Raw genomic sequence first — 20,695 nt, 5'->3', positions numbered from 1 at the left:
TGAGCTTTTGTTGAGCTAGCAAAGGGACCAATCAAACATATACAATTAGGCTCAAGTAAATGCAATTATGTCCAGAAGCTTTATTTAGATAATTCACAATTTACTTAATCTTGAAGTCAGTCCACATGTAGTACCATTATTGAAAACTACCTATTGTTTACTCTTTATGAAAGCAATTCATCCAACTACTTTGTCTAATGATCTCATATGATATCATTGAGTCATTTGAGTTAGATTTATTCACTCACTAAAATGATATTTTATCTTATCGTCATCGTTGTGTATTCTTAATTGTTAATATGATCATTGTCAACTAATGACTGTGACAAATTACTCGTTCGAGAACAAGCAACCCCGTGGCCAAATCCATTTTTATCAATCCAAACAATATCAATGAGAGGATATCGTTAACTCTTAGTCGAGGTATGGATTTCATTGTTGCTAGTAAAGCAATGCCAAACCCAAGTCATGTACCTAACATATTGGCTATCGACTCGGTCATGTTAAGAGAATAAGCCTACACTAATATCAAAGCACATGAGTTACATACGCATGGTCAGTGACTAACTTAGGATTTAGGTAAGTCACACCATGAACGTCACAAGTGAATTGATCCATTTTAGGTTCAGTCTAATGTCTCATTCTTCCAAGCAATACGATTATGTCTCTACCCGTGGATTCAACTGCTCGGATAGCCAAGACTAATCACATCCCTAACTAGAATTATAGGCAACATAATAATGCTTTTGAGTATTTGAATCAAATGCTCACTTTGATTCTTTTACGGGATTACAGACTTGTTTAGATTATTAATAGAAGTAAATTGTCTTTCTCGAAATGTAAACATTCTTATAGTGCCACACTTATCATCAGTTTCAACTTAGACAATCAATGAGCTAACATTTACTTGTTACAATTTCGATATGTAAGTAAAACATGGAAGACAGAAACACAAGATATAAAAGTGACATGTGAAATTAACTTTATTTATTTATTCATCGTTCAAATGCATAGAAAATAGATACATGTTTACTATAATACGATCACATTTACCAACATCTTTCTCTTTAATTTGAGATTTTATTAAAGGCTTAATTGAATAGGAGGCCATTGAACTATTTGCTTTGTTTGACATAGGTACTGAAACTATTTTTTGGCCAATCCGAATACCTAAACTTTGATTCTGTTACTGGAGTTGGTACCCATAGTTAGTCCCATTAAAATAAAGTTTGAACTAATGAGATGGCTAAAGTCAACACCCCACTAAAATTTAATTAAAAATAATTTAATATTAATATTAATATTAAATAAATATGTTATTATAAAAAATAAAAATTTACCCATCCCTTGTCCCTCTACATCTCTCCCCACGATTATTGTAACCCTTCTACTTTTTAAAATTTGAAATCCTAGTGCCCAAATAAACTCTAGGGTAGATTAAATTATGTTATCAATCTCATAGTATCGGTAAGTTGTGGGTTTAGTTCCTATTCTCCAATTAGATCATATTTTGAGTTTTGATATGTCTATCTTAACCCAAGCAGTAGTCGTTAAATCCATTAATTAAATCAAGCCTCTTTTTGTGCGAATTATGTGGAAATGACTAGTTGGCATGATATTATAACATTAGTCGTTAAATCCATTAATTAAAGGATTGCATTGACCACATATAAATTCGATGGATCGAAAATTAGAACCATGCATGGTCAATTGAAAAGATATGAAGTTACGATACTTGAACGAAGTATAACATAAGTAAATAAGTTCTCTTTGACAACCTTTTTATTCACTAATAATTTATTTCCCAATTTTTTGGATAGAAAGTTTATCTTATAATATTTGGCAATGTTGAAAGGCTTAAATTTTGAGTTTTTTGTTCGGATTTTTTTTCTTCAGGCACAACGTTTGCAGACACAATTGCCACCTTGAATGTTATGGGCTTAACAAGCTGGTGGGCAATCCTTTGAAGTTTTTGTTATCGCTGCATAGCATCCACTGTTGCTGCAATGTTAGATGGTAGTTGCCCCGACACTGGCAAGCAACTACATTTTTTAGTTGTCAAGTCACAAAAACCACCATGTTTACACTGGCCCAAACAGTCTATGTCACGAGTGCATACTTCTGAGTTTGATACACCTGAAAATTAAACAACAAATTTTTCATCATTTAAAAATTTTGTTAGTTATTTTATATTAGCTATTATATATAATTAGTTTAAGACACATAGGATTCGAATCGCAACGATTGCAAACCCTCACTTATTTTAATACTGCAATCTCTTTTATACTAAAAAAGTTACATGTATATATATGTATGTAATAATTAAATATTGAACTGGATAAATATTTTAGATACTAGCAAGAAGCCACAAGCAAAACCGCAAAAAGAGAAACCACGCCGAAATAAGCCATAGTTTAAAATGAAAGCTATTGAGAGATGAAACACAGAGTTAGTTATATGATAACAAGCTGATGATATACAAAAAATGACATGCATTTGGCCATTTATAGCTGAATTTCTTGGAATTTTTTTAACCTAATATCGCAGTAAAGTTATGACTTGGTAGGTGAAGATATACTTGCGAATTTTGTCGGAAGAGAAAAATCATATAGAAGATTTTGCACTATGCTTTATACGTCACCTATGGCAAGATAATAATAGCACAATTAATTTAGATATAGTTACCATATATTAACATTTTTCTTTTTTTGATAATTAATTGAAGATAATATTTTTATACAATAACTTGTAGGCAATAAAAAATTGGAAATAATTGGCTATTATTTTTATCCACACCTTAGTAATTGTGCTCGTAAACTTAAAAAATAAACCCTAATTCATACGATTGAATTTTTTTTATTAATCTTTTTACCATACATAAGTTGTGGATTTAGTCCTTTTAGTTTTATCTGATCAATTATAATTATTCTACTTTTTTAATTTGAAATTCTAGTACTTGCATAAACAATAGAAGTTAAATTTGTTAGATTAAATTATGCTATTAGTCTCGTACTAGTTAGTTGTGGATTTAGTTCATATTCTCTAATTAGATCGTTTTTTGTTTTTATAATTTATATTTTTTTAACTTTGCTGGAATAAGATAAGAAACCAATTGTTGATGCGTAATGTCGGTTAAACCCAACTATGGAGGAGGTAGTAAAAAAGAAATCACTAAACGGTTGGATGTTTGTATTGTGTATGTTATCTCTAATAGTGAGAGAGTAAGTCCAACTCAATGTGTTTCTAATAAAGGTGGCACAATAGTTATCCTGAATAAATCGACTCAATTAAATTATTTCAAAAGTCATAGAATTTTCTTTTGATTCAAATGTAGCCCGATTGAGCTTTTGTTTAGCTAGCAGAGGGACCAATCGAACATATACAATTAGGCTCGAGTAGATGCAATTATGTCCAGAAGCTTCATTCAGATAATTCGCAATTTACTTAATCTTGAAGTTAGTCCACATGTAGTACCATGATTGAAAACTACTTACTGTTTACTCTTTATGAAAGCAATTGATCCAACTACTTTGTCTAATGATCTCATATGATATCATTGAGTCCTTTGAGTTAGATTTATTCACTCAATAAAATCATATTTTATCTTATCGTCATCGTTGTGTCTTCTTAATTGTTAACATGATCAATGTCAACTAATGACTGTGACAAATTACTCGTTCGAAAAGAAGCAACCCCGTGGACAAATCCATTTTTATCAATCCAAACAATATCAATGAGAGGATATCGTTAACTCTTAGTCGAGGTAATGATTTCATTGTTGCTAGTAAAGCAATGCCAAACACACGTCATGTACCCAACATATTGGCTATCGACTCGGTCATGTTAAGAGCATAAGCCTACACTAATATCAAAGCACATGAGTTACATATGCATTGTCAGTGACTAACTTAGGATTTAGGTAAGTCACACCATGAATGTCACAAGTGAATTGATCCATCTTAGGTTCAGTGTAATGTCTCATTCTTCCAAGCAATACATTTATGTCTCTACCTGTGGATTCAACTGCTCGGATAGCCAAGACTAATCATATCCCTAACTAGAATTGTAGACGGCGTAATAATACTTCTGAGTATTTGAATCAAATGCTCACTTTGATTCTTTTGTGGGATTACAGACTCGTTTAGATTATCAATAGAAGTAAATTGTCTTCCTCGAAATGTAAACATTCTTATAGTGCGACACTTATCATCAGTTTCAACTTAGACAATCAATGAGCTAACATTTGCTTGTTACAATTTTGATACGTAAGTAAAACATGGAAGACAGAAACACAATATATAAAAGTGAAATGTGAAATTAACTTTATTTATTTATTCATCGTTCAAATACATAGAAAATAGGTAAATGTTTACTATAATACGATCACATTTACCAACATCTTTCTCTTTAATTTGAGATTTTATTATAGGCTTAATTGATTAGGAGGCCATTGAACTATTTACTATGTTTGACATAGGTACTGAAACTATTTTTTGGCCAATCCAACTACCTAAACTTTGATTCTGTTACTGAATTTGGTACCTGTAGTTAGTGCCATTAAAATAAAGTTTGAACTAATGGGATGGCTAAAGTCAACACGTCACTAAAATTTAATTAAAAACAATTTTATATTAATATTAATATTAAATAAATATGTTATTATAAAAAATAAAAATTTACCCGTCCCTTGTCCCTCTACATCTCTCCCCACGATTATTGTAACCCTTCTACTTTTTAAAATTTGAAATCCTAGTGCCCAAATAAACTATAGGGTAGATGAAATTATGTTATCAATCTCATAGTATCGGTAAGTTGTGGGTTTAGTTCCTATTCTCAAATTAGATCATTTTTTGACTTTTGATATGTCTATCTTAACCCAAGCAGTAGTCGTTAAATCCATTAATTAAATCAAGACTCTTTTTGTGCGAATTATGTGGAAATGACTAGCTGGAATGATATTATAACAGTAGTCGTTAAATCCATTAATTAAAGGATTGCATTGACCGCATATAAATTCGATGGATCAAAAATTAGAACCATGCATGTTCAATTGAAAGGATATGAAATTACGATACTTGAACGAAGTATAACATAAGTAAATAAGTTCTCTTTGACAACCTTTTTATTCACTAATAATTTATTTGCCAATTTTATGGATACAAAGTTTATCTTATAATATTTGGCATTGTTGAAAGGCTTAAATTTAGAGTTTTTTGTTCGGATTTTTTTTCTTCAGGCACAACGTTTGCAGACACAAATGCCACCATGAATGTTATGGGCTTAACAAGCTGGTGGGCAATCCTTTGAAGTTTTTGTCATCGCTGCATAGCATCCACTGCTGCTGCAATGTTAGATGGTAGCTGCTCTGACACCGGCAAACAACTACATTTTTTAGTTGTCAAGTCACAAAAACCACCATGTTTACACTGGCCCAAACAGTCTATGTCACGAGTGCATGCTTCTGAGTTTGATACACCTGCAAATTAAACAACAAATTTTTCATCATTTAAAAATTTTGTTAGTTATTTTATATTAGCTATTATATATAATTAGTTTAAGACACATAGGATTTGAATCGCAACGATTGCAACCCCTCCCTTATTTTAATACTGCAATCTCTTTTATACTAACAAAGTTACATGTATATATATGTATGAAATAATTAAATATCGAACTGGATAAATATTTTAGATACTAACAAGAAGCCACAAGCAAAACCGCAAAAAGAGAAACCACGCCGAATGAAGCCATAGTTTAAAATGAAAGCTATTGAGAGATGAAACAAAGAGTTAGTTATATGATAACAAGCTGATGATATACAAAAAATGGCATCCATTTGGCCATTTATAGTTGAATTTTGTTGGAATTTCTTTAACCCAATATTGCAGTAAAGTTATGACTTGGTAGGTGAAGATATACTTGCGAATTTTGTAGGAAGAGAAAAATCATATAGAAGATTTTGCACTATGCTTTATACGTCACCTATGGCAAGATAGTAATAGCACAATTAATTTAGATATAGTTACCATATATTAACATTTTCCTTTTTTTGATAATTAATTGAAAATAATATTTTTATACAATAACTTGTAGGTAATAAAAAATTGCAAATAATTGGCTATTATTTTTATCCACGCCTTAGTAATTGTGCTCGTAAACTTAAAAAATAAACCCTAATTCATACGATTGAATTTTTTTTATTAATCTTTTTACCATACATAAGTTGTGGATCTAGTCCTTTTAGTTTTATCTGATCAATTATAATTATTCTACTTTTTTAATTTGAAAGTCTAGTACTTGCATAAACAATAGAAGTTAAATTTGTTAGATTAAATTATGCTATTAGTCTCGTACTATGTGTTAGTTGTGGATTTAGTTCATATTCTCTAATTAGATCATTTTTTGTTTTTATAATTTATATTTTTTTAACTTTTGCTGGAATAAGATAAGAAGCCAATTGTTGATGCGTAATGTCGGTTAAACCCAACTATGGAGGAGGTAGTAAAAAAGAAATCACTAAATGGTTGGATGTTTGTATTGTGTATGTTATCTCTGATAGTGAGAGAGTAAGTCCAACTCAATGTGTTTCTAATAAAGTTGGCACAATAGTTATCCTGAATAAATCGACTCAATTAAATTATTTTCAAAGTCATAGAATTTTCTTTTGATTCAAATGCAGTCTGATTGAGCTTTTGTTGAGCTAGCAAAGGGACCAATCGAACATATACAATTAGGCTCAAGTAAATGCAATTATGTCGAGAAGCTTTATTTAGATAATTCACAATTTACTTAAGCTTGAAGTCAGACCACATGTAGTACCATTATTGAAAACTACCTATTGTTTACTCTTTATGAAAGTAATTCATCCAACTACTTTGTCTAATGATCTCATATGATATCATTGAGACCTTTGAGTTAGATTTATTCACTCACTAAAATGAGATTTTATCTTATCGTCATCGTTGTGTATTCTTAATTGTTAATATGATCATTGTCAACTAATGACTGTGACAAATTACTCGTTCGAGAACAAGCAACCCCGTGGCCAAAACCATTTTTATCAATCCAAACAATATCAATGAGAGGATATCGTTAACTCTTAGTCGAGGTATGGATTTCATTGTTGCTAGTAAAGCAATGCCAAACCCAAGTCATGTACCTAACATATTGGCTATCGACTCGGTCATGTTAAGAGCATAAGCCTACACTAATATCAAAGCACATGAGTTACATATGCATGGTCAGTGACTAACTTAGGATTTAGGTAAGTCACACCATGAACGTCACAAGTGAATTGATCCATTTTAGGTTCAGTCTAATGTCTCATTCTTCCAAGCAATACGATTATGTCTCTACCCGTGGATTCAACTGCTTGGATAGCCAAGACTAATCACATATACTATTAGGCTCGAGTAAATGCAATTATGTCTAGAAGCTTTGTTCAGATAATTCACAATTTACTTAATCTTGAAGTCAGTCCACATATAGTACCATGATTGAAAACTACTTACAGCATGTTTGGTTGGGTGTATTGGCTAATCGATGGGCCCTACTTAAACCCCCTTTATTCCGTTGTTTGGTTCATGGTAATGCTATTACGGGTGTAATACGTTACTTACCTAATCGGTGAAATCCACCGATTTGTAATACATCCCTTTTGCTCAGTTTAGGTCCTGATTCAATTTTCTTCCCTGTTTTAGCCTCCCGATTGACGCTTCTGTCTTACCCAAAATCTTCTGTTTCTTCCTTCTACCTTTTTTCTCCACTCTCCTCACCGTTTCTCCTTCTCTTTTTTACCTCTCTTTGGCGTCACAACTAGACTTTGAACACCGATCAGAAAGCAGCCTCCATCTCACAGTTTCCGTTCCTCTCCATATGTGAAACTGTGTTCTGTCCATTGGAACCGGTAAGGAAGATACTGGAACAATTCCTTCTCTTTTTTTTTGTGCTTTGCACCTGACAATACTGGGTTCCAGCACCCATGAGTGCGCCTTTGCACTTTTGACAATACTGGAACAATTACGTTTTACGCTCTTTGTTGGTTACCTTATGTATTCTATGAACAATTTATGGTCTAGATTTCTGCCTTATTAATTACTATTTCCATGAGTAGGGCAAAGAAAGGGGGGAATGATGGGGTGTAGGGTTCTATGTTACTTGGACTGGACATAAGTGTTGGATACAGGAATGTGTGCAGCACAACAATCTCTTTAAGCTTTCCTTGTATTTGAAGGATCATACCTCTATACCGATGTCTAATATGGATGTCGACATAGGTACTTTGAAAAAAATGAAGAGCCAGAGCAACACAATTGGAGTTTGGACAATATGCTCTTGTTGATCACTCTGGTTTAGGCTTTGACATCTAGTGGATTAGTTGTATAGCATCTTAGATTTGAATGTAATTTCCTTATGCCAAGGAGCTGTTGAAATTTGTGAGGGAGCAGAATTTGTCTCTTACAATTGTTTTGATTATTAAATATCGGTTCAATTTCTCTGTTTTGGTTGATCTAATTGAATTGAAATTTATCTGCATATGACTTGCTTGCAATTTTCCTGCTACAACTACTTGCCATGCCATTAATTGACATTTTGTTATCTGAAGTCTTTACCAATTTGGAAGATAACTGAGTTGTTGAATAAAGCGATGTGGATGTCTATTAAGGTCTTGTTGATTGTGATAAATGCTATGCGTGTTACTTTTATATACAAAGCAGGTCTTTTTAGTTTCATCTAAAAAGATGGCTCATAGTATTGTCAATTATAAACCAATTTTTTTCTGGTCCCGTAAAGTCTACACACAACAACATTTGCCATCATGTGTTAGAGATAGAGAGAAAGGAAAAAGGGAGGGGGCAGGTTTCATTAATTTATGAATCAAAAGGTATGTATGAGTTGGTCTATTCCTATATGCTGTCAACATACTGCACCTCCTTAATCTTGGTTCTGCATCTTCTTAGGCTCATTATGGCCACCATAGGAATCTACTACCCTGAACTTTTGCTATTTGGTAGGTTTTGGTGGATATGATGGTTGAGTTGGTTATATTCTTCAGCCAGTTGGGATAGGTTTCCTCAGTTACAAGCTTATCAATGGTTCTTGTGTTATCTGGAACTTGACTTGGTTATTGCCAATATGTTTCTGGAATCTTGAAATCAGCTTCCTTTTCCGTGTTTGAATTAAGACTGTATTCACTGCATCCTAAATTGTTTTGCGGTTAGCATGCTATCACGACATATTAGCATCATCTTTTGTAGGATACATGATAGACTGAACATTTTATTATAGTTTGTATACAAGTAGAATGCCAGTTGGTTCTTCTAAATCATAATCAGTTACTTTTCTTATTTTTGTATGTTCTCCTATAGTTCCCGGTGGGTTGTGTCCATCGACTGCTAAAAACAAGGGTTAGTGCAAATGGAAGGGTCGGAGCAACAGCTGCTGTATACACAGCTGCAATTCTCGAATACTCGACTGCAGAAGTGCTAGAACTGGCAGGTAACGGGAGCAAGGATTTAAATTATAAAGATGGATTCAAACAACTGATATTTTGAATTACAAACTGCTCCCTGATAGAGAAAAGAGCATATTTATATATATTCAGAGTAGTGATTTGAGTTAAATGTTTTGATAAGTTGTATTCATCTTCTTCAATTTCTTAAAAATTATCTGAGTTTCCATTTCTTTAAAATTCCTTCTAAATAACCATGAAGTGATGAAAAGGTGCTTCAGATAGTAGCAAAGGAGTAGGCCAATAGAAGATAAAATAAGGGGTCATTTTCAGGACATTTTTGAGCTAATGGCAGTGGCAAATCCATGAAGCTGTGGGTCAAATGAAGAAATTGGAACGCGGTTTTACCACGACTCTTTGACAAAGACCTAATCTTCATAGATTGTTTGTTGCTTTAGAACTTCTATTTTGTCATCTTTTATTTGAGATTTCATTGTATGGTCTATATTACATTTTGACCATCGAATTGTAAATAATTACTATATAATTATTAATATCATTAATTTAACATTTTAATTATTAAATTGTTAACGGCATATCTTCATTTTAGAAATAAATTTCAAATCAATATTCTCAACCTAATTTTATTTTTCTTGTTTCAAGTGAAATAAATTTTAATTAAAATATATTTAATAATAATTATGTTAAAATATGATTAAATTATTTATTACTGATATTAATAATCTTATTAAAATTTAATAGCAATAACAATAATCATTTATCTAAACAAATTTCTGCTAAGGGTATTCTAATCATTTTAGTTTTTTCCTTTATGTTATTACAGCTCTATTCCATTCAACCAAACACAAGACTACTATTACGCCTCTATTCCATTACATTCAACCAAACAGTTGATTTGCTATTACACCTCTATTCCATTACACCTCTAATCCAATACACATCTAATCCAATACAGCGAACCAAACATGCCCTAATTGTTTACTCTTTATGAAAGCAATTCATCCAACTACTTTGTCTAATGATCTCATATGATATCATTGAGTCCTTTGAGTTAGATTTATTCACTCAATAAAATCATATTTTATCATATCGTCATCGTTGTGTCTTTTTAATTGTTAATATGATCAATGTCAACCAATGACTGTGACAAATTACTCGTTCGAACACAAGCAACCCCGTGGCCAAATCCATTTTTATCAATCCAAACAATATCAATAAGAGGATATCGTTAACTCTTAGTCGAGGTATGGATTTCATTGTTGCTAGTAAAGCAATGCCAAATGCAAGTCATGTACCCAACATATTGGCTATCGACTCGGTCATGTTAAGAGCATAAGCCTACACTAATATCAAAGCACATGAGTTACATACGCATGGTCAGTGACTAACTCAGGATTTAGGTAAGTCACACCATGAACGTCACAAGTGAATTGATCCATCTTAGGTTCAGTCTAATGTCCCATTCTTCCAAGCAATAAATTTATGTCTCTACCCGTGGATTCAACTACTCGGATAGCCAAGACTAATCATATCCCTAACCAGAATTGTAGACGACATAATAATGCTTCTGAGTATTTGAATCAAATGGTCACTTTGATTCTTTTATGGGATTACAGACTCGTTTAGATTATCAATAGAAGTAAATTATCTTTCTCGAAACGTAAACATTCTTATAGTGCCACACTTATCATCAGTTTCAACTTAGACAATCAATGAGCTAACATTTGCTTGTTACAATTTCGATATGTAAGTAAAACATGGAAGACAAAAACACAAGATATAAAAGTGAAATGTGAAATTAACTTTATTTATTTATTCATCGTTCAAATGCATAGAAAATAGGTAAATGTTTACTATAATACGATCACATTTACCAACATATTTCTCTTTAATTTGAGATTTTATTAAAGGCTTAATTGAATAGGAGGCCCTTGAACTATTTGCTTTGTTTGACATAGGTACTGAAACTATTTTTTGGCCAATCCGAATACCTAAACTTTGATTCTGTTACTGGAGTTGGTACCTATAGTTAGTGCCATTAAAATAAAGTTTTAACTAATGGGATTGCTAAAGTCAACACCCCATTAAAAGTTAATTAAAAATAATTTAATATTAATATTAATATTAAATAAATATGTTAATATAAAAAATAAAAATTTACCCGTCCCTTGTCCCTCTACATCTCCTCCCACGATTATTGTAACCCTTCTACTTTTTAAAATTTGAAATCCTAGTGCCCAAATAAACTCTAGGGTAGATTAAATTATGTTATCAATCTCATAGTATCGGTAAGTTGTGGGTTTAGTTCCTATTCTCCAATTAGATCATATTTTGAGTTTTGATATCTCTATCTTAACCCAAGCAGTAGTCGTTAAATCCATTAATTAAATCAAGCCTCTTTTTGTGCGAATTATGTGGAAATGACTAGCTGGCATGATATTATAATAGTAGTCGTTAAATCCATTAATTAAAAGGATTGCATTGACAGCATATATATTCGATGGATCAAATATTAGAACCATGCATGTTCAATTGAAAAGATATGAAGTTACGATACTTGAACGAAGTATAACATAAGTATATAAGTTCACTTTGACAACCTTTTTATTCACTAATAATTTATTTGCCAATTTTTTGGATACAAAGTTTATCTTAAAATATATGGCATTGTTGAAAGGCTTAAATTTAGAGTTTTTTGTTCGGATTTTTTTTCTTCAGGCACAACGTTTGCAGACACAAATTCCACCTTGAATGTTATGGGCTTAACAAGCTGGTGGGCAATCTTTTGAAGTTTTCGTCATCGCTGCATAGCGTCCACTGTTGCTGCAATGTTAGATGATAGCTGCCCTGACACCGGCAATCAACTACATTTTTTAGTTGTCAAGTCACAAAAACCACCATGTTTACACTGGCCCAAACAGTCTATGTCACGAGTGCATGCTTCTGAGTTTGATACACCTGTAAAGTAAACAACAAATTTTTCATCATTTAAAAATTTTGTTAGTTATTTTATATTAGCTATTATATATAATTAGTTTAAGACACATAGGATTTGAATCGCAACGATTGCAACCCCTCCCTTATTTTAATACTGCAATCTCTTTTATACTAAAAAAGTTACATGTATATATATGTATGTAATAATTAAATATCTAATTGGATAAATATTTTAGATTCTAACAAGAAGCCACAAGCAAAACCGTAAAAAGAGAAACCACGCTGAAAGAAGCCATAGTTTAAAATGAAAGCTATTGAGAGATGAAACAAAGAGTTAGTTATATGATAACAAGCTGATGATATACAAAAAATGACATGCATTTGGCCATTTATAGTTGAATTTCTTGGAATTTCTTTAACCTAATATTGCAGTAAAGTTATGACTTGGTAGGTGAAGATATACTTGCGAATTTTACAGGAAGAGAAAAATCATATAGAAGATTTTGCACTATGCTTTATACGTCACCTATGGCAAGATAATAATAGCACAATTAATTTAGATATGGTTACCATATATTAACATTTTCCTTTTTTTGATAATTAATTGAAAATAATATTTTTATACAATAACTTGTAGGTAATAAAAAATTGCAAATAATTGGCTATTATTTTTATCCACACCTTAGTAATTATGCTCGTAAACTTAAAAAATAAACCCTAATTCATACGATTGACTTTTTTTTATTAATCTTTTTACCATACATAAGTTGTGGATTTAGTCCTTTTAGTTTTATCTGATCAATTATAATTATTCTACTTTTTTAATTTGAAATTCTAGTACTTGCATAAACAATAGAAGTTAAATTTGTTAGATTAAATTATGCTATTAGTCTCGTACTATGTGTTAGTTGTGGATTTAGTTCATATTCTCTAATTAGATCGTTTTTTGTTTTTATAATTTATATTGTTAAGTATGACTCCTATTTTCAGTCAAATTTGAAAAATAATCTTTTAGTTAAACTCTGTTTATTTATTTTAGTCAAACACTGATTAATTTAAATTATTTTATTATTATTTGACGTATGAATTTAGCTTTTAAATAGGCTCTTGTACAACCTTAGAAAACACACCCATTAGATTAGATCTCATAACACATTCAGAGAATTTTGTGTTTACGTTTTGAGGGTTCTTTGTTTTTTCAGGTTTTTGGGGTTTAGTTTTATCTCCATCATTTGTACTCTTCGTTCTTTTGCCATTATAGTAAAATTATTTTTGCTTGTTGTTTTTTATCCTCTTTGAAGGGGTTTTTCCATGTTAAATTTTTGTGTTCATCTTCTCAATTTCTTCTGCTATTTTTACTTGTTTATTGCTTAATCGGGTCGATCCCTAACAAGTGGTATCAGAGCTAGTTCAATTTTCATAGATTAGCCCATTCAGATATGGCAACAACAAGTCTCCACAATGAACAGAGACAAAATTTCGTTTGAAGATGTGAAGGGTCATTTGTTGAGTAGAGACAAAGTCGACAATGAGTTTTATTTGGATAGCAAGGCAGATAGGCAAGCTTCCGTTTTGGTAGCATCAAAGAAACGAGACAAAAGGTGTCACTGTTGTAAAAAGTTAGGTAACGTCAAAGCAGATTGTTATAAACTGCGAAATAAAAGAGCTGCTGAGAGTAACGAGGAAGATGTAGCTAATGCTAATTTGGCCAATGAAAGTGGTGATGATTTCTTGTTAGTGTCAACGAGTGATAACTCCAAGCTCACGTCCGAGTGGATCCTTGATTCGGGATGTTCTTTCCACATGTGTCCCAATAGAGAATGGTTGTTTACATACAGTTTGGTTGAAGGTGGAGTTGTGCACATGAGAAAAGATTTATCTAGTAAGGTAATTGGTATTGGAACTGTTAAAATTAGGATACATGATGGGATGATTAGGACACTCTCAGATGCAGGTATGTACCTGATTTACGAAAGAATCTCATCTCCTTGAGTATTTTAGACTTGAAAGGATGGAGAATCAACATCAAGTCAAGCGGTATTAAAGTATCTCGTGGAGCTCTCGTTTTGTTAAAAGGTAAAAGAACTGGCAGTCTTTATATTCTGGAAGGTTCTACAGTGACCGGTGAAATCGGACGTCCCTCGTCTGTTACAGAGTCGAAGTCAACTCGTTTGGAGCGGAGGCAACTTGGTCATAGGAGGGAAAAATGTATGACCATTTCGTTGAAGAGAGGTTCTTTTTTGGATGCAGGTTTTGAAAAGTTAGGGCACTCTGTTCGTGAAAATCAGACCCGGGTTAGTTTTGATTTGGCAGTGTACAAGTCGAAGGCTAGAAGTCTTCTAGTTTCTAAGCACAGATTCGACTCAGTTAATTTCATGCATAGTTCAAGATAGGCTCGTGGCGGGCTTTGGCAAAGATGGCGTTGTAGAAATATGAGTCAAGGTGGAGATTTGTTAAGTATGACTCCTATTTTTAGTCAAATTTGAGAAATAATCTATTAGTTAAACTCTGTTTATTTGTTTCAGTCAAACATTGATTAGTTTAGATTATTTTATTATTATTTGACATATGAATTTAGCCTATAAATAGGCTCTTTTACAACATTAGTAAACACACCCATTAGATTAGAACTCATAACACATTCAAAGAATTTTGTGTTTACTTTCTTCTACTATTTTTACTTGTTTGTTACTTAATCGGGACGATCCTAACAAGTGGTATCAGAGCTAGTTCAATTTTCTTAGATCAGCCCATTCAGATATGGCAACAACAAGATTTGAAATTGAAAAGTTCGATGGTGAGACAAATTTCAATATGTTGCAAGTTTGGATGATGGCAATCGTAGTTCAATCTGGTTTGAAAAAGGTTGTTACCGGGAAAATGCCTGAGAATCTAAATAAAACAGAATGGGAAGAGCTTGATGAAAAGGCCTTGTCTGCAATCCAGTTGTGCCTCACGAATACGGTATTGAGGAGGTATTGATGGAGAAGACCTCATCTGCCTTGTGGAAAAGGTTAGAAACTCTTTATGTGACTAAGTCCCTGGCTAATCGTTTAGTGTTGAAACAACGTCTATTTACGTTTCGCATGAACAAAGGTGAGCTTATTAGAGATCACATCAGTCAATTCATTACTCTTTTAAATGATTTAAAGAATGTTGAGGTTCATATTGATGATGAAGACCAAGCTATGCTATTATTGTGCTCTTTACCCCCTTCATTCAAGTATTTCAGGGAGACCTTGATTTATGGCAGAGACAAACTCTCGTTTGAAGATGTGAAGGGTCATTTGTTGAGTAGAGACAAACTCGACAATGAGCTTCATTTGGATAGCAAGGCAGATAGGCAAGCTTCCGTTTTGGTAGCATCAAAGAAAAGAGACAAAAGGTGTCGCTATTGTAAAAAGTTAGGTCACGTCAAAGCAGATTGTTATAAACTGTGAAATAAAAGAGCTGCTGAGAGTAACGAGGAAGATGTAGCTGATGCTAATTTGGGCGATGAAAGCGGTGATGATTTCTTGTTAGTGTCCATGAGCGATAACTCCAAGCTCACGTCCGAATGGATCCTAGATTCGGAATGTTCTTTCCACATGTGTCCCAATAGAGAATGGTTGTCTACATACAGTTTGGTTGAAGGTGGAGTTGTGCGCATGGGAAATGATTCATCTAGTAAGGTAATTGGTATTGGTACTGTTAAAATTAGGATACACGATGGGACGATTAGGACACTCTTAGATGTCAGGTATGTACCTGATTTACGAAAGAATCTCATCTCCTTGAGTATTTTAGACTTGAAAGGATGCAGAATCAACATCAAGTCAAGTGGCATTAAAGTATCTCGTGGAGCTCTTATTTTGTAAAAAGGTAAAAGAACTGACAGTCTTTATATTCAGGAAGGTTTTACAGTGACCAGTGAAATCGGATGTCCCTCATCCGTTACAGAGTCGAAGTCAACTCGTTTGGAGCGGAGGCAACTTGGTCATAAGAGGGAAAAATGTATGACCGTTTCGTTGAATAGAGGTTCTCTTTTGGATACAAGTTTTGAAAAGTTAGGGCACTGTGTTCGTAAAAATCAGATTCGGGTTAGTTTTGATTTGGCAGTGTACAAGTCGAAGGCTAGAAGTCTTCCAGTTTCTAAGCACTGATTCGACTTTGTTAATTCCCTACATAGTTCAAGATAGGCTCGTGACGGGCTTTGGCAAAGATGGCATTGTAGAAATATGAGTCAAGGTGGAGATTTGTTAAGTATGACTCCTATTTTCAGTCAAATTTGAAAAATAATCTTTTAGTTAAACTCTGTCTATTTATTTCAGTCAAGCACTGATTAGTTTAGATTATTTTATTATTATATGACATATGAATTTAGCCTATAAATAGGCTCTTGTACAACCTTAGAAAACACAACCATTAGATTAGAACTCATAACACATTCAGAGAATTTTGTGTTTACATTTTGAGGGTTCTTTGTTTTTTCGGGTTTTCGGGGTTTAGATTTATCTCCATCTTTTGTACTCTACATTCTTTTGCCATTATAGTAAAATTATCTTTGCCTGTGGTTTTTTATTCTCTTTAGAGGGGTTTTTCCACGTTAAATTTGTGTGTTCATCTTCTCAATTTCTTCTGCTATTTTTACTTGTTTGTGGCTTAATCGGGTCGATCCCTAACATATATTTTTTAACTTTTGCTGGAATAAGGTAAGAAGCCAATTGTTGATGCGTAATGTCGGTTAAACCCAACTATGGAGGAGGTAGTGAAAAAAGAAATCACTAAATGGTTGGATGTTTGTATTGTGTATGTTATCTCTGATAGTGAAAGAGTAAGTCCAACTCAATGTGTTTCTAATAAAGGTAGCACAATAGTTATCCTGAATAAATCGACTCAATTAAATTATTTCTAAAGTCATAGAATTTTCTTTTGATTCAAATGCAGTCTGATTGAGCTTTTGTTGAGCTAGCAGAGGGACGAATTGGATATATACAATTAGGCTCGAGTAAATGCAATTATGTCCAGAAGCTTCGTTCAGATAATTCACAATTTACTTAATCTTGAAGTCAGTCCACATGTAGTACCACGATTGAAAACTACTTATTGTTTACTCTTTATGAAAGCAATTCATCCAACTACATTGTCTAATGATCTCATATGATATCATTGAGTCCTTTGAGTTAGATTTATTCACTCAATAAAATCATATTTTATCTTATCATCATCGTTGTGTCTTCTTAATTGTTAATATGATCAATGCCAACTAATGACAGTGATAAATTACTCGTTCGAAAACAAGCAACCCCGTGGCCAAATCCATTTTTATCAATCCAAACAATATCAATAAGAGGATATCGTTAACTCTTAGTCGAGGTATGGATTTCATTGTTGCTAGTAAAGCAATGCCAAACTCAAGTCATGTACCCAACATATTGGCTATCGACTCGGTCATGTTAGGAGCATAAGCCTACACTAATATCAAAGCACATGAGTTACATACGCATGGTCAGTGGCTAACTCAGGATTTAGGCAAGTCACACCATGAACGTCACAAGTGAATTGATCCATCTTAGGTTTAGTCTAATGTCTCATTCTTCCAAGCAATACATTTATGTCTCTACCCGTGGATTCAACTGCTCGGATAGCCAACACTAATCATATCCTTAACAAGCATTGTAGACGACTTAATAATGCTTCTGAGTATTTTAATCAAATGCTCACTTTGATTCTTTTACGGGATTACAGACACATTTAGATTATCAATAGAAGTAAATTGTCTTTCTCGAATTGTAAACATTCTTATAGTGCCACACTTATCATCAGTTTCAACTTAGACAATCAATGAGCTAACATTTACTTGTTACAATTTCTATATGTAAGTAAAACATGGAAGACAGAAACACAAGATATAAAAGTGAAATGTGAAATTAAATTTATTTATTTATTCATCGTTCAAATGCATAGAAAATAGGTAAATGTTCAGTACAATAAGATCACATTTACCAACATATTTCTCTTTAATTTGAGATTTTATTAAAGGCTTAATTGAATAGGAGGCCCTTGAACTATTTCCTTTGTTTGACATAGGTACTGAAACAATTTTTTGGCCAATCCGAATACTTAAACTTTGATTCTGTTACTGAATTTGGTACCTGTAGTTAGTGCCATTAAAATAAAGTTTTAACTAATGGGATTGCTAAAGTCAACACCCCATTAAAATTTAATTAAAAATAATTTTATATTAATATTAATATTAAATAAATATGTTATTATAAAAAATAAAAGTTTACCCGTCCCTTGCCCCTCTACATCTCTCCAAACGATTATTGTAACCCTTCTACTTTTTAAAATTTGAAATCGTAGTGCCCAAATAAACTATAGGGTAGATTAAATTATGTTATCAATCTCATAGTATCGGTAAGTTGTGGGTTTAGTTCCTATTCTCCAATTAGATCATTTTTTGAGTTTTGATAACTCTATCTTAACCCAAGCAGTAGTCGTTAAATCCATTAATTAAATCAAGCCTCTTTTTGTGCGAATTATGTGGAAATGACTAGCTGGCATGATATTATAACAGTAGTCATTAAATCCATTAATTAAAGGATTGCATTGATAGCATATAAATTTGATGGACCAAAAATTAGAACCATCTATGTTCAATTGAAAATATATGAAGTTATGATACTTGAACGAAGTATAACATAAGTAAATAAGATCTCTTTGACATCCTTTTTCTTCACTAATAATTTATTTCCAAATTTTTTGGATACAAAGTTTATCTTAAAATATATGGCATTGTCGAAAGGCTTAAATTTGGAGTTTTTTGTTCGGATTTTGTTTTCTTCAGGCACAACGTTTGCAGACACAAATGCCACCTTGAATGTTATGGGCTTAACAAGCTGGTGGGCAATCCTTTGCAGTTTACGTCATCGCTGCATAGCGTCCACTGTTGCTGCAATGTTAGATGGTAGCTGCCCCGACACCGGCAAGCAACTACATTTTTAGTTGTCAAGTCACAAAAACCACCATGTTTACACTGGCCCAAACAGTCTATGTCACGAGTGCATGCTTTTAAGTTTGATACACCTGCAAATTAAAGAACAAATTTTTCATCATTTAAAAATTTTGTTAGTTATTTTATATTAGCTATTATATATAATTAGTTTAAGACACATAGGATTTGAATCGCAACGATTGCAACCCCTCCCTTATTTTAATACTGCAATCGCTTTTATACTAAAAAAGTTACATGTATATATATGTATGCAATAATTAAATATCGAACTGGATAAATATTTTAGATACTAACAATAAGCCACAAGCAAAACCGCAAAAAGAGAAACCACGCCGAAAAAAGCCATAGTTTAAAATGAAAGCTATTGTGAGATGAAACAAAGAGTTAGTTATATGATATAACAAGCTGATGATATACAAAAAATGACATGCATTTGGCCATTTATAGTTGAATTTCTTGGAATTTCTTTAACCTAATATTGCAGTAAAGTTATGACTTGGTAGGTGAAGATATACTTGCGAATTTTGTAGGAAGAGAAAAATCAAATAGAAGATTTTGCACTATGCTTTATATGTCACCTATGGCAAGATAATAATAGCACAATTAATTTAGATATACTTACCATATATTAACATTTTCCTTTTTTTGATAATTAATTGAAAATAATTTTTTATACAATAACTTGTAGGAAATAAAAAATTGCAAATAATTGGCTATTATATTTATCCACACCTTAGTAATTGTACTCGTAAACTTAAAAAATATACCCTAATTCATACGATTGAATTTTTTATTAATCTTTTTACCATACATAAGTTGTGGATCTAGTCCTTTTAGTTTTATCTGATCAATTTTAATTATTCTAATTTTATAATTTGAAATTCTAGTACTTGCATAAACAATAGAAGTTAAATTTGTTAGATTAAATTATGCTATTAGTCTCGTACTATGTGTTCGTTGTGGATTTAGTTCATACTCTCTAATCAGATTGTTTTTTGTTTTTATAATTTATATTTTTTTAACTTTTGCTGGAATAAGGTAAGAAGCCAATTGTTGATGCGTAATGTCGGTTAAACCAAACTATGGAGGACGTAGTGAAAAAAGAAATCACTAAATAGTTGGATGTTTGTATTGTGTATGTTATCTCCGATATTGAGAGAGTAAGCCTAACTCAATGTGTTTCTAATAAAGGTGGCACAATAGTTATCCTGAATAAATCGACTCAATTAAATTATTCCCAAAGTCATAGAATTTTCTTTTGATTCAAATGTAGTCAGATTGAGTTTTTT

General features: G+C 32.4%; 3 long non-coding RNA genes across 4 annotated transcripts; 1 reads left to right on the top strand and 2 right to left on the bottom strand.

Moving 5' to 3' along the window:
• Nucleotides 1-5,090: 5,090 nt before the first annotated feature.
• Nucleotides 5,091-5,842, bottom strand: LOC107921885 (uncharacterized). Its single transcript, XR_001691129.2, has 2 exons — nt 5,700-5,842; nt 5,091-5,476 (listed from the first exon to the last, which is right to left on the bottom strand). It is a non-coding gene; the product is annotated as an uncharacterized lncRNA (long non-coding RNA).
• Nucleotides 5,843-8,591: 2,749 nt separating this feature from the next.
• Nucleotides 8,592-10,027, top strand: LOC107921440 (uncharacterized). Of its 2 annotated transcripts, none has more exons than XR_001691067.2 (2): nt 8,592-8,884; nt 9,369-10,027. It is a non-coding gene; the product is annotated as an uncharacterized lncRNA (long non-coding RNA). The 2 variants fall into 2 exon arrangements; XR_005917380.1 differs by lacking the exon at nt 8,592-8,884 and adding an exon at nt 8,891-9,216.
• A 9,066-nt stretch (nt 10,028-19,093) lies between these two features.
• Nucleotides 19,094-19,843, bottom strand: LOC121220206 (uncharacterized). The gene is made up of 2 exons (XR_005917379.1): nt 19,701-19,843; nt 19,094-19,477 (listed from the first exon to the last, which is right to left on the bottom strand). It is a non-coding gene; the product is annotated as an uncharacterized lncRNA (long non-coding RNA).
• Nucleotides 19,844-20,695: the final 852 nt, after the last annotated feature.

Source organism: Gossypium hirsutum, chromosome D08 (genome assembly GCF_007990345.1).
Source record: "Gossypium hirsutum isolate 1008001.06 chromosome D08, Gossypium_hirsutum_v2.1, whole genome shotgun sequence".
Classification (NCBI taxonomy): Eukaryota; Viridiplantae; Streptophyta; class Magnoliopsida; order Malvales; family Malvaceae; genus Gossypium; species Gossypium hirsutum.
The sequence above is the reverse complement of the archived record's forward strand: the minus strand, read 5'-3'. Positions and strand labels throughout refer to the sequence as shown.